This window comes from Saimiri boliviensis, chromosome 5 (genome assembly GCF_048565385.1).
Source record: "Saimiri boliviensis isolate mSaiBol1 chromosome 5, mSaiBol1.pri, whole genome shotgun sequence".
In the NCBI taxonomy this organism is placed as follows: Eukaryota; Metazoa; Chordata; class Mammalia; order Primates; family Cebidae; genus Saimiri; species Saimiri boliviensis.
In genome coordinates this window covers 71,257,312-71,281,829 of record NC_133453.1, presented here as the reverse complement: position 1 = coordinate 71,281,829, position 24,518 = coordinate 71,257,312, and the positions used below count along the sequence as shown (strand labels likewise).

General features: G+C 39.7%; 1 protein-coding gene across 2 annotated transcripts in view; it reads left to right on the top strand.

The window, feature by feature from the left end:
• Positions 1-24,518, top strand: part of CERS6 (ceramide synthase 6) — a 340,615-nt gene that overhangs the window by 78,467 nt on the left and 237,630 nt on the right. The gene's annotated exons all lie outside the window — the stretch shown is intronic.

Below are 24,518 nucleotides of genomic sequence, written 5' to 3'. Positions count from 1 at the left end.
AAAAATTGTGATAATGAAATAATATTGTAATGCCATCATCAGACTTGATCTCTGTCTATATAAAGAAGTTTGCTGAAGACCATAGTGGTCTTTAAGTGATAATAGGGTGATGGGTTATGGAGAGCAAGCTACCATGAGGGCCTCTCTGTCCTGGCATTCAGTGTGCGCAGAGCATGTACTGTGTCATTCAACTTGACCATTTTATAGTGGACAAAACTAGTTTGTTGATGGTGAGAGTCAGCTTTCTTAATTATTCTCCATTCCAGTCAGTGGGGAGGATTCTACCTTAATTGTCTCATTCTTTCTGTTCTTACTCATCCTTAATTGTCAAGCGGGCATGTTGGAAGTAGTGGTGTTAGGCTGTCAGATTCTTCTGTGGGGAATTTTAGCACAATGAGAAACCATGAGTTTTAGTGAAAACCTTTATGAAATTGGTGACTCTGTTTTTTGAAATTCTGTAAGGTTATTATGTTATCAGTAATCCACCAGGAAAATAAAGGGCATCATCCTCGTTAAACTATATATACAGCCAGAAGTCTTTTTCTTTTTTTCTTTTTTCTTTTCTTTTCTTTTTTTTTTTTTTTTTTGAGACGGAGTCTCACTCTTTTGCCCAGGCTGGAGTGCAGTAGTGCTATCTTGGCTCACTGTAACCTTCACCTCCTGTATTTAGGCGATTTTCCTGCCTCAGCCTCCTTAGTAGCTGGGATTACAGGCACTTGCCACCACGCCAGGCTACTTTTTTGTACTTTTAGTAGAAACAGGGTTTCACCATGTTAGCTAGGACGGTCTTGATCTCCTGACCTCGTGATCTGCCTGCCTCAGCCTCCCAAAGTGCTGGGGTAACAGGCGTGAGCCACTGCGCCCAACCTGCAACCAGAAGTCTTTTATGGTAGATCAGGAGTAAAACCAGGCACCAATCATTGATGACCAAATTTTGTGGTTTTTGAGGTAACAATGGATAATCCCCTGCAGTATTAATATCTAGGGCAAAAGGAATGTTCACAGACTAATAAACATGTGTCACCAAGTAAACAAAGTCAGAAATGTTGGAGGGATCAGTCCTTGGAGCAGGATGACAGGGATCCACATTGGCATTCACCTCTGCCCCTCAGTTTTTAGTTCAAGTCACTGAAACACTAGACTCTTTTCCTCATTTGTGAAGCAGTGATGATAATATCTGTTTGCTTATTCCTTAGGGACATTTTGAGGATTGACTGAGATAAAGCATGAAAGGGCTTGGTGAATTGTAAGGCACCTAGAAAATGTAACGGAATTAAAGGATTAGCACATTACAGGAAGGCTTGGAACCCCACCCCCACCCCTGAGACCTGACATTTAGCTTCAGGGCCAATTTTTGGATTTCTGGACAAGTCTACCAGTCACAGAAGACAGCCCGTGTACAGGCACTGAAAGCCTGCTTCTCACAGCTCTGCATTCCTCGGCTGGTCATCTGAGGAAGATGAATGATAGGGAGACCTGGGCTCCCACACAGTGCAAGCTGCGTGAGGGCAGTGACAGGGAACATGTCTGTAAGAGTGCCGAGGGGTACCGTTAAAGGGAATTTTAAGGCACTCCAGCAGAGCTCTCGATTTGTGTGACATGTCAAAAGCTGACAGGCTGTGCTGAAAGCAGCAGCTGGAGCTGGAGTTGCCAAATTGCAGTCAATGAGGTACAGTGGCATGGCTGGGAGCAAAATTCTGTGAGGGTGCAGTTATATCTCTCCATGACAGGGGCAGACAGTATCATTCCTCTGTGTGCAGAGAAGATGATACAGTCTTACTCATACATTATAGTATTCCCAAAAGATTCCTTGGCAATTAACTGTAATTTTATAAGCACCATGATACTGTGAAAATATTGGCTAACACGTAGTGGTAATGTCTTAAAGACTTTCTCGACAAGGGTATTTTCATATATAAATATATACCATGCAGTTCTTCTAAATGTTTTGATGTTTTCTGTATCTGGTTTTATGCAAAATACAGGAACATATCTTTCATTAAGATGAAGACGTAATTTATTTGACTTCTATGAGCTTCGTTCTTTAACAGCTAGTTTCTGTGTTTCTTTAATAGCTGAAGTGAACTCAGGATGAAATATCTTAAGTCTAGGGTATTTTTCCTAGAATCCTGGAAATGTGTAGCAAGGGGAGGCAGTTTTGATGTTTCTCACATTACCTTGGGCTTTCCAAGGACCCCAGCTGTTAAGTTTTAACACATGATGGCCTTTCGGTCTCTGAACCAAAGTGACCAGCTCCTCAAATGAGGTTTGCATGGACTAGACTGACTGATCTGTTTATTATTGCTATTTAAGATTTAGCTATAATTTTTAGAAAGCTTCTTGTGAATCATTTTTAACCACTACCACAAAAGCCCAATGGTTATTTATTAATAAAAGCAACCACTGCCTAAGGGTCTTTTCCATGTTTTTGAATTAATGAAGCTAGTTTTAGAAAAGAATCCTTAGTTTAAAAAATTAAAGTTAGGAAAGAAAAAGATGAACGAGGAAAGGTTTATAGGATCCAGGCTGTTTATTCTGAAAGAGGGAAGAATGCAAGATGACTTAATCTGTGTTTTGAAATATTTGAGGAGATTGTAGACTGCACCATCTCTCTAGAGGACTGAGGAAAGAGGAAATGGGTTTACATTGCAGCAAGAAGGAATGACACAGAAGAACATTTTGAGTATGATGAAAAACTAAAATAGGGCACTAAGTGAAGACTAAAAAACAACTTTTTATTTTGAAATAATTATAGATTCACAGGAAAATTACAAAAAAAAAAAAAAAAAAAAAAACAACCAACAGGGAGATTTCATGCCTAAAGGAAGTTTTCTAATGCTCTCTCTAGAGAAAAATCTGGCTTGGAGAAAGATGGCGGGACAAAATGACATAGTAAGCTCTAAGTTTTCTGGCTCTTTCTCAAATCTGTGCGTCTTATGCTCTTCTTGTAACATGTTTCCCATTAAAAGTCACGGACTGGCAAGGTGTGGTGGCTCACACCTGTAATCTCAGTGCTTTGGAAGACCAAGTAGGGTGTATCACCTAAGGTCAGGAGTTTGAGACCAGCCTGACCAACATCGCCAAACCCCGTCTCTACTAAAATAACAAAAATTGGCCAGGCCTGGTATAGGGCGCCTATAATCCCAGCTATTTGGGAGGCTGAGGCAGGAAAATCACTTGAACCCAGGAGGCGGAGGTTGCAGTGAGTCAGGATTGCTCGATTGTACTCCAGCCTGGGCGACAGAGTGAGACTCTGTCTCCGACAAAAGGCATTGCCCAGCACAGACTAGGGCACCTTCTGATGTGTGAAAAGTGTGCTTCTTGTCCTCAAAATTTAAGGAGATGCAGCACTCACTTAATATTTTTTAATTTGGGCTCTGTTATGAGAGGCTTGTATTCATGTTGTCAGTGCTCAGACAAAAGTTGCCAAGTAGATTTTATTGTCTTCATTTTGTAAGCGTAGTAACTAGGATTCAGAAATATTAAACCGATTTCCAACAATCCAGGCTTAGAGTAGTAGGTGCACCTGGGGTATGAGCTGGCATTAAAGGAATCGTTCTTTCCGTATGATGCTACTTAGAGAACAGTTCGCGTTTTTCCTAAGAAGAAAACTGTCTTCTTCCTGCGTACCACTCTGCTTGCCATCCTCCCCTATCTCTGTCCCATTCCAATTGCTCCCAGGATGCCAGTGATGTAGAAGATCCCAACATGAAGCAGAGTGTAATTATGATTTTTGTTATGTAGATGAGGAAATAGAGAAGTTCTGTGGTGCCTCCAGGCACAGGGAGAAGCCGTTTCTTTTCTGGTGGCATCAAAGATCCTCTTAACTATATTTATTTAGTGGTGGGAACACTTTTTTTGTAGTAATTTCATCCAGTTGCATAGCTTTTTTGGTGTTCTCATTGCCTTGAATGCCATCGTTTTTTCTGTCTGAACAGGTACTGAAATGGCATTTTATTTTTATTCCGTTTTTTGTTTTCTCCGTTGTCTCAGTCGCAGTGGAGTTCTTTGCTAGATTTTCTAGGCCCATGGAATTAGCTAAATTGTAGCTGTCTCAGGGCTTTCCATGTTAGATTTTTGTATCATCGAGGTTTTGAGTCTTACTGAGATAGAGATGACCTTGTTCATCCTTATTTTTAACAATACTTATTTTTAATTTTTGGCATTAAAAATTTGAACTCTTATTTTAAGACTTCGAAAAATATAGAAAAACATTTTTTAAAGAATATTAAGGTAAGCCATAATCCCATCATACGACAATAAACACAGGTAACCTTTTAATATATTTTCAATTTTTTATATGTTGGAAATTTATACATAAATGTAAATGAACAGTGATCAGATAGACATTGTTTTCTCTCTTGTTTCTGAGCATTTTTTCATATTACTAAATATTCATGAAAGCATATATTATTTACCTGTAAGATAAATATAAAGCGTATATAAGCACAAATTTAAAACAGTGCAGAAAAGTATGAAATACACATTGTCTTAACTCTAAAAGGTTATTACCGTTAACAATTTCTCACTACTCCGCCTGATAAAATTTTAAAAGTACCTACACAAGTGGAATATTATACTTGTTGTATATCTTGGATTTTACATTTACTATTATGTCTTAAGTACAAATCTATATCATTTTGACAACCTGATAAAATTTCATTGTATCTTTCTGATAAATATTTGCTACTTTTTTTTTCAATTTCAAACAATACTTCAATAAATTCAACTTTTAAAAATGTATACAGGTATCAGTAGGATAAATTTCTAGGAGAATGTATAACTAGTAAGGTCCACAGGGCTTAGGCGGTTCAGCAATTTCCTATGTATTGATAAATGGCATTTCAAAGGCTGCGCTCACTTGAACATCCACCAACGGTGTACCAGAATGCCTGTTTCTCTTCAGTCTTGCTAATGTTGAAATTTATTAAAATGTAATTTTTGGAGGTAAATATTATAGGTGGAAAAATGACAATTTTTAAAAATTTTACTTGAAGTTCTGGGATGCATGTGCCAAACATGCAGGTTTGTTGCATATGTGTGATGGTGGTTTGCTGCAACTATTGACCCAACCTCCAAGTTCCCGCCTCTTGTTCACCATCCACCAACAGACCCTGGTGTGTGATGTTCCCCTCCCTGTGTCCATATGTTCTCATTGTTCAGCTTCCACTTATGAGTGAGAACATGCAGTGTTTGGTTTTGTTCCTGTGTTAGTTTGCTGAGGATGATGGCTTCCGGCTTCATCCATGTCCCTGCAAAGGACATGAACTTATTCCCTTTTATGGCTTCATAGTATTCCATGGTGTATATGTACCACATTTTCTTTATCCCGTCTATAATCGATGGGCGTTTGGGTTGGTTCCATGATGTTGCTATTGTAAATACTGCTGCAATAAACATATGTGTCTTTATAGTAGAATGATTTGTATTCCTTTGGGTATATACCCAGTAATGGGATTGCTGGGACAAATGGTATTCCTGGTTCTAGATCCTTGAGAAATCACCATGCTGACTTCCACAACGATTGAAATAATTTACATTCTCACTAACAGTGTAAAAGCATTCCTATCTCTCCACAGCCTCACCAGCATCTATTGTTTCTTGACTTTATTATTATTATTATACTTTAAGTTCTGGGATACATGTATATAACGTGCAGATTTGTTACATAGGTATACATATGCCATGGTGGTTTGCTGCACCTATCAACCCATCATCTATGTTAGGTATTTCTCCTAATGCTGTCCCTCCCCTAGAGCCCTCAACAGGCCCTGGTGTGTGATGTTCCTCTCCCTGTCTCCATGTGTTCTCATTGTTCAACTTATGATTGAGAACATGCAGTGTTTGGTTTTCTGTTCCTATATTAGTTTGCTGAGAATGATGATTTCCAGCTTCATCTGTGTCCCTGCAAAGGACCTGAATTCATCCTTTTTTATGTCTGCATAGTATTCCATGGTGTATATGTGCCACATTTTCTTTATTCAGTCTATTATTGATGGGCATTTGGGTTGGTTCCAAGTCTTTGCTATTGTGAATAGTGCTGCAGAAAACATACGTGTGCATGTGTCTTTATAGTAGAATGATTTATAATCCTTTGGGTATATACCCACTAATGGGATTGCTGGGTCAAATGGTATTTCTGGTTCTAGATCCTTGAGAAATCACCACACTGTCTTCCACAATGGTTGAACTAATTTTTACTGCCACCAACAGTGTAAACATGTTTTTATTTCTCCACATCCTATCCAGCATCTGTTGTCTCCTGACTTTTTACTGACCGCCGTTTTAACTGGCGTGAGATGGTATCTCATTGTGGTTTTGATTTGCATTTCTCTAATGGCCAGTGATGATGAACTTTTTTTTCATATATTTGTTGGCTGTATAAATGTCCTCTTTTGAGAAGTGTCTCTTCATATGCTTCACCCACTTTTTGGTGGGTTGTTTTTTTCTTGTAAATTTGTTTAATTTTGTATAATAGCCTTTTGTCAGCTGGATAGATTGCAGAAAATCTTCTGCAATTCTGTAGGTTGCCTGTTCACTTTGATGATAGTTTTCTTTGCTGTGCAGAAGCTCTTTAGTTTAACTAGACCACATTGGTCAATTTTGGCTTTTGTTGCTATCGCTTTTGGTGTTTTAATCATGAAGTCTTTGCCTATGCGTATGTCCTGGATAGTATTGCCTAGGTTTTCTTCTAGGATTTTTATGGTTTCAGGTCTTACATTTAAGTCTTTAATCTATCTTAAGTTAATTTTTGTATAAGGTGTAAGGAAGGGGGCCAGTTTTAGTTTTCTGCATATGGCTAGCCAGTTTCCCCAACACCCTTTATTAAATAGGGAATCTTTTCCTCATTGCTTGTTTTTATTATGTTTATCAAGGATCAGATGGTTGTAGTGTGTAGCATTATTTCTGAGGCCTCTGTTCTTTTTCATTGATCCGTATATTTCTTTTGTTGCCAGTACCATGCTGTTTCGGTTACTGTAGCCTTGTAGTATGGTTTGAAGTCAGGTAGTGTGACGCCTCCAGCTTTGTTCTTTTTGCTTAGGATTGTCTTGGCTCTACAGGGCCTTCTTTGATTCCACATGAAATTTAAAATGGTTTTCGCAAATTATGTGAAGAATTTCAATGGTTGTTTGATGGGAATAGCATTGAATCTATAAATTACTTTGAGCAGTATGGCCATTTTCACTATGTTGATTCTTCCTAACCATGAGGATGGAATATTTTTCCATCTGTTTGTGTCCTCTCTTATTTCCTTGAGCAGTGGTTTGTAGTTCTCCTTGAAGAGGTCCTTTACATCTTTTGTTAGTTGTAATCCTAGGTATCTTATTCTCTTCGTAGCGATTGTGAATGGGAGTTTACTCTTGATTTGGCTCTCTTTAAGTCTGTTATTGGTGTACAGGAATGCTTGCGATTTCTGCACATTGATTTTGTATCCTGAGACTTTGCTGAAGTTGCTTATCAGCTTAAGGAGATTTTGGGCTGAAACAATGGGATCTTTTAAGTATACAGTTATGTTATCTGCAAACAGAGACAATTTAATTTCCTCTTTTCCTAATTGAATACTGTTTATTTCTTTTTCTTGCCTGATTGCCCTGGCCAGAATGTCCAATACTATGTTGAATAGGAGTGGTGATAGCGGTCATCCTTGTCTTGTGCCCAAAGGGAATGCTTCCAGCTTTTTCCCATTCAGTATGATAGGAGTTTCTGCTGAGAGGTCAGCTATTAGTCTTGTGGGCTTCCCTTTACAGGTGACCTGGCCTATCTCTCTGGCTGCCCTTAACATTTTTCCCTTTATTTGACCTTGGAGAATCTGACAGTTATGTGTCTTGGGGTTGGTCTTCTCATGGAGTATTTTCATGGTGTTCTCTGCATTTCCTGAATTTGCATGTTGGCCTGTCTTGCTAGGTTGGGAAGTTATCATGGATAATATCCAGTAGTGTGTTTTCCAGCTTGTCTTCATTCTCCCCATCCCTTTCATGTACTTCAATCAATCTTTGATTCAGTCTTTTTACGAAATCCCATATTTCTTGGAGGCTTTGTTATTCCTTTTCTTTCTTTTTTTTTTTCTCTAGTCTTGTCTGCATGCCGTATTTCAGGAAAGTTGTCTTCAAACTCTGATATACTTTATTTCATTTGGTTGATTCAGCTATTGATACGTGGGTATGCCTCACTAAGTTCTCATGCTGTGTTTTTCAGGTCCGTCATGTTTCTCTCTAAACTGGTTATTCTAGTTAGCAGCTCCTCTAACCTTTTATCAACGTTCTTAGCTTCTTTGCATTGGGTGAGAACATGTTCCTTCAGCTCAGCATGGTTTTTTATTACCCATTTTCTGAAGCCTACTTCTGTCTGTTTGTCCATCTCATCCTCTGTCCAGTTCCATGCCCTTGCTGGAGAGACGTTGCAATCATTTGGAGGAGAAGAGTCACTCTGGCCTTTTGGGTTTTCAGCATTTTTTCGTTGATTCTTTCTCATCTTTGTGAGCTTGTCTAGTTTTGATCTTTGAAGCTGCTGACCCTTGGATGGGGTTTTTTGGGGGCTTTTTAAAAATTGTTGATGCTGCTGTTGTCACTCTCTGTTTCTTTTTCTTTCAATGGCCAGGTCTGCCTTCTGTAGGACTGCTGCAGTTTTCTGGGGGCTCAGTTCAGGCCCTCTTTATCTGGTTTGCTCCTGTGTGTGGAGATGTCACTCAAGGAGTGTGGAGAACAGCAAGAGTGGGTGCCTGCTTCTTCTTCTAGATCTCTGATCTCAAGGGGGCACAAACCTCATGCCAGTAGGATCACTACCACTCCTGTATAGGGTGTCTGACAACCCCTGTTGGAAGTTCTCACCCAGTTGGGTTGCATGGGGAACATCAGGACCCGTTTAACAAAGTACTTTGACTGTCCCTTGGTGGAGGGTTTGTCCCTCACTGTGGGGAAACACCCTCTGGGCTGCCCAGATTCCTTAGAACTACCAGGAGGAAAGGCTATGTCTGCTGCTCTGCAGAGACTGTGGTCACCACTCCCCCTAGGGGAACAGGTCCAGGGAGATCCCTGCTCTGTCCCTCAGCCTCTGGCTGGAGTTACTGGAGTTCCTGTAAGGAAGCCCCACCCGCTGAGAAAGGATGAATCAGGTCAGGCCTGAAGAGGCACAGCCAGTGTGTTGGGCCGTGGGGGACTCATCTTGGGACCAAGCCGTCCAGCCTCCCTGGCTCCAGCAGGAGAAAAGCATGGCCCGGAGCTGTAGTGATGGATACTGCCCTTCTCCTGCCCTGGGAGCTTAGCATGTCAAGCAGTTGTGAGCCCCAATGCTGGGCACTGCCCCTCCCGCAAGGAGCTCAAATGGCTTAGCATGCTGCTGCAGCTGTGCTGTCAGCCACCCTTTCTGCTGGGAGCGCAGTAGTCTTAAGCAGATTCCAGCTGAAAGGCTGTTGAGAATCTATGCAGCTCTGGGTTGGGACGCTAGGCCCTGGTGGAGTGGGTTTGCCAGTGGAATCTTCTGATCCATGGGTTGCACCATTCTGTAGAAAAAGCACGGTTTCCCCCAGCTGGGTAGCATGTTCACCCACTGCCTCCCTTAGCTTGGGGGAGGGGGTTCTCCTGCCTCCTGTGGCTCTCAGGTGGGCTGCAGTACCTCACTGCTCTTCCTTCCTCTCCATGGATCACACCAGCGTCCTGGTCAGTTCTGATGAGAGAACCCATCATCATGCCTTCGTTGCCAGTGAAGGATTCACAGACTTATTATGGTTCTTTTTGATGGGAGCCTCAGATCCCACTGTTTCTAGTTGGCCATCTGGGCCCCACCTAACAATGTTTTGATACCAGTTTTGTTTTCGTTTTTTCTTTTTTTGAGTGAGGATGACTATCTTTTCATATGTCTATTGGTCATTGTTATTTATTTCTGTAAACTACCTTTTTATATCTCATGTGCATTTTTTTTTCTTTTTTTTTTTATTGCATTTTAGGTTTTGGGGTACATGTGATGAACATGCAAGATTGTTGCATAGGTACACACATGGCAGTGTGCTTTGCTGCCTTCCGTCCCCTCACCTGTATCTGTCATTTCTCCCCATGCTATCTCTTCCCACCTCCCCACCCCCCACCCCTCCCCCATTTCCCCCCAACAGACCCCAGTGTGTAGTGCTCCCCTCCCTGTGTCCATGTGTTCTCATTGTTCAACACCCGCCTATGAGCGAGAATATATGGTGTTTGATTTTCTGCTCTTGTGTCAGTTTGCTGAGAATGATGGTTTCCAGGTTCATCCATGTCCCTATAAAGGACGTGAACTCATCGTTTTTGATGGCTGCATAATATTCCATGGTGTATATGTACCACATTTTCCCTATCCAGTCTATCATCGTTGGGCATTTGGGTTGATTCCAGGTCTTTGCTATTGTAAACAGTGCTGCAATGAACATTCGTGTGCACGTGTCCTTGTAGTAGAATGATTTATAATCCTTTGGATATATACCCAGTAATGGGATTGCTGGGTCAAATGGGATTTCTATTTTTAGGTCCTTGAGGAATCGCCACACTGTCTTCCACAATGGTTGAATTAATTTACATTCCCACCAACAGTGTAAAAGTGTTCCTATTTCTCCACATCCTCTCCAGCATCTGTTGTTTCCCGATTTTTTAATGATCGCCATTCTAACTGGTGTGAGATGGTATCTCAATGTGGTTTTGATTTGCATTTCTCTGATGACCAGTGATGATGAGCATTTTTTCATATGTTTGTTGGCCTCCTGTATGTCTTCTTTTGTAAAGTATCTGTTCATATCCTTTGCCCATTTTTGAATGGGCTTGTTTGTTTTTTTCTTGTTGATCTGCTTTAGTTCTTTGTAAATTCTGGATATCAGCCCCTTGTCAGATGGGTAGACTGCAAAAATTTTTTCCCATTCTGTTGGTTGCCAATTCACTCTACTGACTGTTTCTTTTGCCGTGCAGAAGCTGTGGAGTTTGATTAGGTCCCATTTGTCTATTTTGGCTTTTGTTGCCATTGCTTTTGGCGTTTTGGTCATGAAGTCCTTGCCTACACCTATGTCCTGAATGGTTTTGCCTAGATTTTCTTCTAAGGTTTTTATGGTATTAGGTCTGATGTTTAAGTCTTTAATCCATCTGGAGTTAATTTTGGTGTAAGGTGTCAGGAAGGGGTCCTGTTTCTGCTTTCTGCACATGGCTAGCCAGTTTTCCCAACACCATTTATTAAACAGGGAGTCCTTTCCCCATTGCTTGTTTTTGTCAGGTTTGTCGAAGATCAGATGGTTGTGGGTATGTTGTATTTCCTGTGAGGCCTCTGTTCTGTTCCATTGGTCTATATCTCTGTTTTGGTACCAGTACCATGCTGTTTTGATTACTGTAGCCTTGTAGTATAGTTTGAAGTCCGGTAATGTGATGCCTCCCGCTTTGTTCTTTTTGCTTAGAATTGACTTGGCTATGCGGGCTCTCTTTTGGTTCCATATGAAGTTTAAGGTGTTTTTTTCCAGTTCTGTGAAGAAGGTCATTGGTAGCTTGATGGGAATAGCGTTGAATCTGTAAATTACTTTGGGCACTATGGCCATTTTCACGATGTTGATTCTTCCTAACCATGAACATGGAATGTTTCTCCATCTGTTTGTATCCTCTCTTATTTCGTTGAGCAATGGCTTGTAGTTCTCCTTGAAGAGGTCCTTTACGTTCCTTGTTAGTTGTATTCCTAGGTACTTTATTCTCTTTGTAGCAATTGTGAATGGCAGTTCGTTCTTGATTTGGCTCTCTTGAAGTCTATTACTGGTGTATAGGAATGCTTGTGATTTTTGCACGTTGGTTTTGTATCCTGAGACTTTGCTGAAGTTGTTTATCAGTTTCAGGAGATTTTGGGCTGAGATGATGGGGTCTTCCAGATATACAATCATGTCATCTGCAAATAGAGACAATTTGATTTCCTCCTTTCCAATTTGGATACCCTTTATTTCTTTTTCTTGCCTGATTGCTCTGGCTAGAACTTCCAGTACTATATTGAATAGGAGTGGTGAGAGAGGGCATCCTTGTCTAGTGCCAGATTTCAAAGGGAATGCTTCCAGTTTTTGCCCATTCAGTATGATATTGGCTGTTGGTTTGTCGTAAATAGCTTTTATTGTTTTGAGATACGTTCCGTCAATACCTAGTTTATTGAGGGTTTTTAGCATAAAGGGTTGTTGAATTTTGTCAAAAGCCTTCTCTGCATCAATCGAGACAATCATGTGGTTTTTGTCTTTGGTTCTGTTTATGTGGTGAATTACGTTTATGGACTTGCGTATGTTGAACCAGCCTTGCATCCCCGGGATGAATCCTACTTGATCATGGTGGATGAGCATTTTGATATGCTGTTGCAATCGGTTTGCCAGTATTTTATTGAAGATTTTTGCATCTATGTTCATCATGGATATTGGCCTGAAATTTTCTTTTCTTGTTGAGTCTCTGCCGGGTTTTGGTATCAGGATGATGTTTGTCTCGTAAAATGATTTGGGAAGGATTCCCTCTTTTTGGATTGTCTGGAATAGTTTCAGAAGGAATGGTATCAGCTCCTCCTTGTATGTCTGGTAGAATTCAGCTGTGAACCCATCTGGACCTGGGCTTTTTTTGGGTGGTAGGCTCTTTATTGCTGCCTCGACTTCAGACCATGTTATTGGTCTATTCAGGGTTTCAGCTTCTTCCAGGTTTAGGCTTGGGAGGTTGCAGGTGTCCAGGAATTTATCCATTCCTTCCAGGTTTACTAGTTTATGTGCATAGAGTTGTTTGTAATAATCTCTGATGATGGTTTGGATTTCTGTGGAATCTGTGGTGATATCCCCTTTATCGTTTTTTATTGCATCAATTTGGTTATTCTCTCTTTTCTTTTTTATTAATCTGGCTAGTGGTCTGTCTATTTTGTTGATCTTTTCAAAAAACCAGCTCCTGGATTTATTGATTTTTTGAAGAGTTTTTTGTGTCTCTATTTCCTTCAGTTCTGCTCTGATCTTAGTTATTTCCTGTCTTCTGCTAGGTTTTGAGTTTTTTTGATCTTGCTCCTCTAGCTCTTTCAATTTTGATGATAGGGTGTCAATTTTCGATCTCTCCTTTCTTCTCATGTGGGCACTCATTGCTATATATTTTCCTCTAGAGACTGCTTTAAATGTGTCCCAGAGATTCTGGTATGTTGTGTCTTCGTTCTCATTGGTTTCGAAGAACATCTTTATTTCTGCCTTCATTTCATTGTTTATCCAGTCAACATTCAAGAGCAAGTTGTTCAGTTTCCATGAAGCTGTGCGGTTCTGAGTTAGTTTCTGCATTCTGAGTTCTAACTCGATTGCACTGTGGTCTGAGAGACTGTTTGTTATGATTTCTGTTCTTTTGCATTTGCTGAGGAGTGATTTATTGCCAATTATGTGGTCAATTTTAGAGTAGGTGTGATGTGGTGCTGAGAAGAATGTATATTCTGTGGATTTGGGGTGGAGAGTTCTGTAAATGTCTATTAGGTTTGCTCGTTCCAGGTCTGTGTTCAGGTCCTGGATATCCTTGTTGATTTTCTGTCTGGTTGATCTGTCCTCATGTGCATTTTTAACTAAACTTCCACAGACGTTTATTGGTATTCTTGTTTCTCCACATCCTTGGCTATATTTCACATTATAAAACTTAGCCTGATGCGCATGAAATGGTGTGACTGAATATCTTCTTGTATGTTTATTGATATTTCCATTTGCTCTTTTGTAAATTGCCTATTTAACATCTTTTGCTCATTTTCTATTGATTGTAAAAATTCTTTAACGATGTGAAAATGTAGGATGTAGAAGAGTCTGGAAATTTTCATCTTCAAAACTTTACAGCTGATTGCTTGAAGCTTTGGAAATGTTAGCTAGCAAAAGTGATCCTAAATTCAAGTGGCAGAGATAATGCAGATGGAAGAATGGATAGTTATCCTATGATGACAGAATGTTTAGTGGTCAACCTAAATAATTTAATTCTTCAGATTCACTTTTGCTTGTATCTTTGATACCATAACAATGTGGTGGGACTTTGATCAGAGTTCTGTACTGTCAGAAAGGGCCCCATTGGCTGTTTTCTTAGAGAATATTCCTGGCATCAAAAATAAGAACAACCATATAGAATGAACACACCTAGAGACCTAATGTATGTGAGGAGTGTAGTTAACAACATGGTATTGTACTGGAGATTTTTAAAATAAAATAAATCTATTGATTTTAAATAGGTAGATTCTAGCTGCTCTTGTCACACACACAAAAGTGACTGTCAAATGATATGTTAATCTGTTTCACTATAGTAGCCATAGTACTATCTGCATGTATCCTGTACATACACAACAAAATTTATAAAGCAAACAGAAAAGGACAACAGTGTAAGTCTTTGTAACCGTTAAATACCATGCTGTAGAAGGATATGTAATTTTCTAAGGGAAATATGCACAGCAGGAAAGTAAAGCAAATCATAAATCCATGGAGTATGATGCAATTTTGTTTAATAAAAACATGGTAAGCAAAGTATAAAGAAACATCTGGTAGAGTGTGGGGAAAGGATAGCAGAAAAACGTTAAAATGTTAATAATGGTTCTCCTTGAATGACGGCATTCCTTGTGATTTTTAGTATTATTACAAGTGCTTTTTGTTACTTCTACACTTGATATAATATACACCGCTTTTAAATTCACAAAAATTACAAAAATGAATATAGTAGGATTTTGGTGGGCAATAAACATTTCTTGAGTTCTTGGAGAGAACATGGACTATTGTGTTATTTGTAAATGCCTTTGCTTTGTCCGTAGCTCTCTTTTGCCACAAAATTAATTATACTTTTATAAGCTGTGCCACCTTTTTCCACCCAAGTTTTATTGTCACTCAACAACAAAGGAAACACAAAAGAAATAGAATGCTGTTTGCCTCTGATATAGCAAGTGTTTTTTTCCAGATTTCATTCTCCTACATACTTTATAGTTTTTATAAAATAGCCTGCTTTTAAAGAAAAATGTATTATAGAGTTTCATGTTTTGCATATTTTACATAAATATCCTTTTTAGTAGCTATATAATATTTCAGAGGTTTCTTTGTACTCAAACATTAAACATTGGAGTCACCCTAGGGTTTATTTCTTGAATCTCCTCCCTTATTTATTTATACTCACTTCCCAGGTGATTTCCTTGTTCTTATGGCTTTATATGTCATCTGCATGTTGAGGACACCAAATTTGTATCCCTTGCCTAAGCCTAAACTTCATACGACCGTAACCAACTGCCTACTGGACATCTCCATCTATAAGCCTAATAGCCTAATAAGCATAACCTAAGACTTGCCAGGCCTCACACTGAAGTCATGAACCTCATCTCAACCCCCACGCCAGGACGAAACCTTACTGTTACCTATCACTCCTCTCTGGCCTCATCCCATCCATGTTCAGTCTGTCAGTGCATCCTGTGAGCCCAGTCTTCAGGATAGTTCCAGGATCTGATCACATCTCACTGCCTCTTTTGCTGCCATCCATCACCTCTGGCCGGGAGAATTGCAGCAGCCTCCCAGTTGGCCTTGCTGTCCCCATCCTTGTTCTCCTTCTGTCTGCTCTCAGTGGAGTTGCTGGGGATCCTCTTAGGACAGAAGAAATCATTTAGGTTTTCTTCTCATGGTCTGGAAGAGGCCTCCTACCTCACTCAGTGTAAAAAAACAAAGTCCTTAAACTGGCCTAGAGGGCACTGTGGTGTACCTTTGGGCTGCTCTCTGACCTCACTTCATTCCTCCTGTGCTTACAAACTCTACACTAGCCTCTCTAGCCTTCTTGATATAGCATCTCAATCAGGCCCCTTTTCAGAGCCTTCATCCTTAGCTGCTGTTCCTTCCAGAATGTCCTTCTCCCACTTAACATTCTAGTTTCTTTCCTTACCCCCTTCAGGATTCTGTGTGCTTTCTCACTGGGGCCTTCCCTGGCCAATCTGTTTTAAATGACAGCCCCATCTAGGTAGCCTGTCCTTCACAGCAGGCTTTATTTTTCTCTCTAGCACTTCTCACCATCTGGCATAGCATACACTGCTTGGTTTATTTTTAATCTCCCTCTGCTAGAATATAAGCTCCATAAAACATGGGATTTTGTTCACTGCAGCATCCCCAACACTTAATGCAGGGCTGATACATAATAGATGCTCACTGAGTCATTTTTTAGTGACTCATTAAGCTATTTACCATTTGCCCTTTGTAGATAATTGTGTGTGAAAATCTTTACATCTGTGGCTTTTTTTTCTTTGACAGATTTTCTTAGATAAATACCTAAAAGTGAGATAACTGAGCAGAGTGTATGACCATATCACAAATAATTTAATAATGCCTCGTTAATTTATTTTTCTTATTTTAGGGAGAGTGGAAAATATTGTTTTTATTAATAGATTATGTTATGATTGATTGGGTCTAAATTTTGTCTAAGCTATTTAACTAACTTTAAGACATTGGACAGCCTCATTAACTTCTTTGGGTTCTAGTTTATGTTTCTGTAAAATAAAATAAATATTTAATTCAAAAAGTTATTGTTGATCTAAAAAAAAGGAATTAAACATTACAAAGCTTTTAGCACATTGTGTCTGTCAGTAAATAGCAGTCCCCTTTCTCCATCCTGGCCTTCATTCCACTAAATATTTGTTTTCTTGAAGCAGTTTTGTCTTGGGATTTCACAATAGTCATGCACATGTGCCTGCTCAGTCAGGCACGTGCACATGTGTATGTTTAAACATGCACCTGCATATTAGTTTTCAAAATCGAGTCTATATGGTTCTGGTCAGTTTTAAATTGATAACACTCTGATGCTAGCCATAACAACACTATTCCTGACGAATATTGGGATCCAAGGAAGTGTTAGTAGTTAAGTAATGCATTGACTCAGTTACCTCTCCCCACTTCTCCTTTATTGAATTTTGACTTATACATAGGTTTCTTTCTAGCACGGTTTGGGGTTATTTCTCATAATTGGATTTAAGGACATTTGTGTAATGTTTACGTTAAGGACATTATGATACTCACACAAAGGCAAAACCACCTAATGATCTATTTCTCAGAATGTATCCCTATTGTTATGTGATACATAACTGTACTTAAAAGATGTTATTGCACTGTCATTGTGCCTTCATAATTTCTGATGAGAATAGCACTGTAGTTCATAATTATTCTTCTCTGTATACAGTGAGCCATTTTTGTCTGGTGAATTCCAATATTTTCTTTTTATCTTTGGTTTTCATCTGTTTGACTGTATTTTGTGTAGGTTTTCTTCTTTTCCAATTTACCTCTCCGTAGGATTCTTGAGCTCCTTGAATCTGTATGTCTTAGCCTGTTTTGTGTTGCTCTAAAGGAATATCTGACAGGGTGGGGCAATTTATAAAGAAAATGTTTACTTAGCTCATGATTCTGATCACTAAAAAGTTCAAGATTAGGCATCGGTATCTGGCGGGGGCCTCAGGCAGGCTGCTTCCACTCGTGATGGAAGGTGAAGGGGAGCCAGCATGTGCATAGATCACATGGCAAAAGAGGAAGCAAGAGAGGCAGGGGGAGGTGCCAGGCTCTTTTTAATAAGTCAGCTCTTCTGGAAACTAATACAGCTAGAGCTCACCCACCCCTGAGGGACAGCATCAGTCCATTTATGAGGGATCTGCTCCCATGACCCAGATACCTTCCAGTAGGCCCCACCTTTCATGTTGGTGATCAGATTTCAACATGAGGTTTGGTCCCCACCAAACCTATGATAGTATGTATATGTCATGTTTATGTCAGAACACCCAAATAGACAGAACACCCAAACTATAATAGTGCGTTTATGTCTTTTAGCAGATTTTGGAAGTTGTAGACTATTATTTCTTCTATGTTGTTCTCCCTAGTTTGTCTTCTTTTTCCCTGTGACTTTACCCACATGTTAGACTTTGAAAAATTGTTCTACAGGTCCTCAAAGTCTGTTTATTTCTCCATTTTTTTCTTTCTCTTTTGTTTTTCAGATTGCAAGGTTCAGGTTCATTGAATTTTTCCTTTGCACATCTTTTCCCCTTAGAGTGGGTAGTATTTTATTTGCTCTTCATCAACCTATTAGATTGTGTATTCTGGGCATGGTGGAAGTTATTTAGCAGAGATTGTGGATTTTTTTTTACTTTTTTCTCAAAAAAAATTTTGATTTTTGTTGATAGGCAGTTTACTTAGACTCAAATTGTAGCCTGTCATGCCCACAGTGGACATGCATCTTAGAACTGCATCTGAGGCTTTAGTCTCAGGTAAATTCTTTAAACCTCAGCTCCTGTCTGCATTCACTTTACCTTGTACATTCATGGTTCAGAAGACAGCTAGAATCATGCTTGGTTTATAGACAGAATTAGGGTTTGCTTCTTTGGCATTTTCTCTTCTATAATTCTCTAGCCACTCTCTGGTTTTCCCAGGCTTTCCCCCCTAGTTCCTGCAGCTAGAAAGAGGATGTGTTTTTCTGTGAAAATTTTGCTTGCTGCTGTGAGTGTGTCTGATCTCAGGGTAGAACTGCAGAATAAATATATAAATGAACAGACAGGGAGGTCATTCTTTGCTGGTTGCTTGCTCCAACTTTGATACTTCCCCAAAGTCAATTTCCTTTTTTTCAGTCTCCAGAGCCCTCAGGTAGTATTTGTGTGTTCGTTTTATTTTGGGTGAGGAGAGAGTTGTGTTCATATGCTGTGCAGAGTTTTTCAAGATGAAAAATCCATTAGCTTATTCCTCCACAACAAAAAGAGAACGTCCCTTTCAATTATTTTTAATTGAAATCCTTCTTGAGATAGTTGTAGATTCAAGTGCAGTTTTTTGTTTCTTGTTTTTTTTTTTTTTTTTTTTTTTTTTGAGATAGAGTCTTGCTCTGTTGCCCAGGCTAGAGTGCAGTGGTGTGATCTCGGCTCACTGCGGTCTCTGCCTGCTGGTTCAAGCGATTCTCCTGCCTCAGCCTCCTAAGTAGCTGGGACTACAGGTGTGTGCCACCACTCCTGGCTAACTTTTTGTATTTTTAGTAGAGAAGGGGTTTCACCATGTTAGCCAGGATGGTCTCGATCTCCTGACCTTGTGATCACCCACCTCAGCCTCCCAAAATGCTGGAATTACAGGCTTGAGCCACCACGCTCAGCCTCAGATGCAGTTCTAAGAAGTAATATAGTGAGAGCTCATGTACTCTTTAGCCAGTTACTTGCAATGGTAACATTTTATAAATCCCTAGTATGGTATCAGAACCAGGCTTTTGATATTGATAAAATCTACTGATCTTAATCAGATTTCCCCAGTTTTATTAATACTTGTACTCATTTATGTATGCGTGAGATTTAATTCTGCACAATTTGCTCACATGTGTAGGTTTGTGTAGCTACTATCAGTGTCCCAACTATTTCTGGAAAGTACAGGAAGTGCTACATACAGTTTGAAAGAACTGAAAGTCTCTGGCCATGCTACCCATTGGAGATGATTGAATATTTTAAAGTAATTAGAACAGTGACATATACCCTGTAATTTTTTTTATATATATATAACCTCCTTTTCCAGATTGTAAACTTCATTGAGTGCAAGGTTCATTTATTGTTTTTTTTTTTTTTTTTTTTTTTTCCTGGGGGGAGGAGGTTTTGTTGTTGTTGTTGTTGTTGCTGTTGTTGTTTGGTGGAGTCCTGTTGTTGCCAAGTCTGGGAGTACAGGGGTACAGTCTTGGCTCACTGCAGCCTCTGCCTCCTGGGTTCAAGTGATTCTCCTGCCTCAGCCTCCAGAGTACCTGGGATTACAAACATGCACCACCATGCCCAACCAGTTTTTGTATTTCTACTAGAGACAGGGTTTCACCATATTGGCCAGGCTGATCTTGAACTCCTGGCTTCATGTGATCTGTCCACCTCAGCCTCCCACTGTGCTGGGATTACAGGCATGAGCCACTGTGCGTGGTCCGTTTTACGTTTTGACTATATCTCTCACCACACCACTGCCCAGTGCTTTCTTCAGTACTTTGTGCACAGGTGTTTACCTCATGCTAAAAATACAAATACATGTTGCTAAATAGAATTGAAGAGTAGCAATGTCTTAGATATTTTCTCTGCTTTTTAACTGAGATTAGTATTTTCCAAAGTTTACATCCTTATTATATTTACTTGGAAATGTAGTACATGAAAGGACTTTATAGATGTTTGATCTTTTGAAGCTGGTGTTGCCGCCTTTGATTAAAAAAAGTAATTAGGTGAGCATTTCCTTGTAGAAGTAACCATCAAAGCTTGAAAGCACATATTTCCTTTAAACTATTACATTTGTTGATGTGTTACCCCCATCCCCCATCAATCTGCTTCTCTATCTCTATCTCTTTCTCTCAAAATGTTATGAAAGACAGCTTTTGTGAACTTATTTCTGTTGTTAAAACCAGTGTTAAAAAAAAAAAAAAAAAGCCCAGCTTTTTACATGGTCTAATGGACCATGATAGTCAATGATAAAATTGTAATAGCTGTGTCATGGATCTTATTTGGTATCTAAATATGCTCTCTGAAAAAAAAATGTGATTCACACATTTTTTTGGAGAATAAACACAAATAAAATCTCTATATTTTCATATACTCAGTAATACCTATTTGGTAAGAATTATTTGCTCTTCTCTTTTCCTCTTTCATTTGGGATTCACTTCTTCTGCCTATTTTATGCAATTTTTTAAAAATCCTGAAAATTAAGTGTTTAACTCTCAGTATGGGATATGTTGGAAAGAGCATACCTAGGGAGGGGTTGTTGGAGCGACACAAGTGCTCTTTGAGGCAGCTTTGACATCCTAGGGACAATGAATATTAAAGATGTGGCTACTTGAGTTGGAGTGGTCAGCCTTCTACCTTGTGGGTCCCAAATGATCCTGAGTAGATGTGGATATTCAAGGGAATTAAAATGCACAGCCCCTTTGGAAAGATAGTAAGGGCACCTACCATTGTATTTTACTTGATTGTTTTATTCATTTGTTCATCCATCAAATACTCATTGAGTGCCCACAGTGCGCCAGGCATATAAATAAAAACATCCTATGACATCGTTCAAAGAATGATGATGTAGGCACATGCCTACCGTGGATCATTTAAACTTGAAGGGACTTCAATTTTTAAATTGAGTTAAATTCTATTAAATGTGTCTGTTATTCTTCTTTCTCTCTCACTGTCTGTCTGTCTCTATATCCTTAGATTTTGGGGCTTAGCCTTTCCAGTGAATCAGATAGGGGAGCTGATTGTAACATTAACCCTCCTGGGAAAGAAATATGCTGTCTTCTGATTCCATTTCCCTGGAAGTGGAGGCTACTGATGTCTCTGGTCCTTTCTGCAAAGTGGAGATGTTGGTAATCCCACTTCATCTGGTTGAGGGAGGATTAAATGAGATCGTGCACAGGGCTCTTGAGATGTGGACGTCACTAAGGTCCGGTCCTGCTCTCTTGAGGGTGCCACACACAGGAGAGGGATGCACATGTTATACCAACTCTCCTGTGGGAAATATGGCCACAACACCCTGAGAGCCATTGGGTTGGCTAGGAGAGCTGGAAAGGTTTGGGCCCTGAGAGAAGGCCAGGTGTGGATGAACTCAGACCCCGATCACACTGCTGGTGTGGACTCACTGTGGACCTGCACCAGGCCTGGGGTTTGAGGATGAGAGTCATCACAATTTAATGTTCACATGGGATCCTCTGCTTTTCCTTTTAACTATGGCAAAATACCGCACAGGGACACTTTTGTCAGCACACATGGTGCTGGGAGCACTCGGACGGAGGGCAAACTGGGGCAAGTGGTTACTCAACCGGATGTTCCTAGTTTTTTTCAGTGCCTATCCTGACTTCTGGTCTCTTTTATCTGCTTAGAAATAAGAGATATAATATGTTTGGAACTTAAATACACATGACTTGGTTCAGTGTAGCTGAAGCTGGTGAACCGCTGGGCCCAGGAAAGGCATGGTTTGTAAATGCTGTGTTAGGAAACCTTACTCATGGCTCCTGTCAAATGTTTTAGGCAAAGAGACTCTATGATATGATTTTTAACACATACATCATTTGTAGAAACACATACATGGACTTAAATAATTATAATAATTTTTTCACATATAAGGAGATTGAGGCATAGAGATTAATTCCTATTGCAAGGTCTCCATAGCCACATAGCAGCAGAAATAATTACCACCCTTCCTTTAAACATTGCTTTAAAAATATGTTAACAGAGCATCATATTTGTTTGATAGTTTTGATTATTGAAATTTGATATATTGGTGATTAAGTAGTATGCTGTTGCATTCATTCTTGGGATTTAAAGAAAACAGAGCTTTAAAAGTGGTTTGAAGCTTAAAAAGAGAAGGAGAGATGTATATAACATGTATAACAAATACTACGAAAAATTTTTGGTATTTTTTTGGGGGGGGTTAATAGCAGAGATGAGGAAGCTTCTATTGAAGAGATTGTGTTGAGTAAATTTCCTGATTCCCCTACTGCCTGCCCATGCATTGTTACAGGGCACACAGAATATCTGTTAACTTGTCAGCAACACTCAATACCATGGTAGCAACAGCAAAACATATTTACCGAAGATGACCAGTTGATTAAATGTCTTGACCCCCTCCCATGTATGCACAGGCATTATCACAGGGCATACAAAGAGGAAATGATCAGCATCTGCACTGAGACTCTGTGCTATTTAGATGAAGAAAGGAGACTGTACTGGAACAGCAGGCTGTTCCAAGAACAATGATGGCAAAGTCCGAAGGGAATTTGAACACTGCACGTCAGAGGTGTGGGAAGGGGAGGATGAGGGAGGGTGGGGGAAGAGTCCAACTGGGAAGACTAGAAGGAAACCATTGGAACAGTTGTGGCCTTCACATCAAATGCGTTTGGCGGTCTTACCTTACTATTCGCCTTTGCTGGACTGCATGTCTTTTCACACCCCTCACTGTACCTTATGATGAGGGGCCAAGTAACCACAAAGCAGGAAACCTTATCAAGGAAACAAGTTCTAGACTCTGTCCTGTGGTCATTGCTTACTAAATTCCTTCTTTCACCATAGAGAAGGGCCAGAGTCCATAGGAAAAGGTCATACTTACTGTCAAGAAGGTAGGGACGTAGGTAATGCAACTCAGAAAATTTTACATTAAACGGAATTGAGACTATAGCAATTTGGGGAAATCTCCAGTTTCTAAAGGATTTGTATATCGGGAAAGGGTGATTCTTCTTTTTTCCCAGCTTTGTCCTAGAGAGCCCAGTGTACCAGGTATTACAGTGCTTTTTCTATGTCTGTCTTTCCTGGTTTAGGCTTGCATTTGTACAGTGTTCCATTTCCCTGTTTAAATAAATTTCTTCACTTTTACTTGAAATAGGATCCAGTAGGAAATTATGTGATACTGTGTATGTAAGTTTCACTGGTACTACTTTAAAAACAGAAACCTTTCTCTACTGTTCTTTAATCTCATCAACTATTATTAAGAAGTTTCATCTAAGAGTTATTCATGATCTGTTTTGCATATTTATCAATTGTTGCCTTTGACCAATAGTGGATTAATTTGGGTAATACTTTCACATGATATTAAATTGTTCTGTGTTAGTAGAAAATATTAAATGTTACTACTGAAAATGAATATTTATAGGACTTCATTTCTTGAGCATTCAGTCTAAAACAACTTTTAAATGTTTTTTACACAGTTTCTAAAGTAATTAATTAATTTTTTTGAGACAGAGTCTCACTTTGTTACCCAGACTGCAGTGGCAGAGTGTCGGTTCACTTCAACCTTTGCCTCTCGGGTCCTGGTTCAAGGAATTCTCCTGCCTCAGCCTCCTGAGTAGCTGGGATTACAGGCACATGCCACCATGCCCAGCTAATATTTGTAAATTTAGTAGAGACGGGGTTTCACCATGTTGGCCAGGCTGGTCTTGAACTCCTGACCTCATTCTACACAGTTTTATTAGCAATGTCCTCACAACTTTGGTGCTCCATGCACTTCACCCGCTCCCCTTCAGCACCTCATTCACATAACAAATGTGACCATAAAGAAGCCTCAGTCTTCTCATTCCTCTTGACATAGACATTGGCTTAAGATGCAGACAGTCTTGTTAATGCTCAGCAACTTTTCATCTTGTCTGGGACATCATGCCCTTTGACATCCGTCATTACATTTTATGAGCAAAAAGCAAATAACCAGAAAGCCGATAATTTTAAGAAGCCATAGGGATTGGGGCTGAATTTAGCACACTTTTATTACAGAGACAAAAATTGCCAAGTTTATGAATAGGGGTGATCAAAGTGGTCTGTCTGCATGTATAATTAGATGCTTAGTAAATGTTTTCTCACAGTAGAAATATAACATGACTATTGCTCTGTAAGAAGAGTATAAGTTATATCATTTTGAAATCGTTTTCTTTCTTTCTTTCTTTTTTTGAGATGGGGTCTTGGTCTGTTGCCTGGCTGGAGTACAGTGGCACAATCTCGGCTCACTGCCACCTCTGCTTCCCAGGTTCAAGCAATTCTCCTGCCTCAGCGTCCCGAGTAGCTGGGACTATAGGCGTGCACCACCATGCCCAGCTAATTTTTGTATTTTT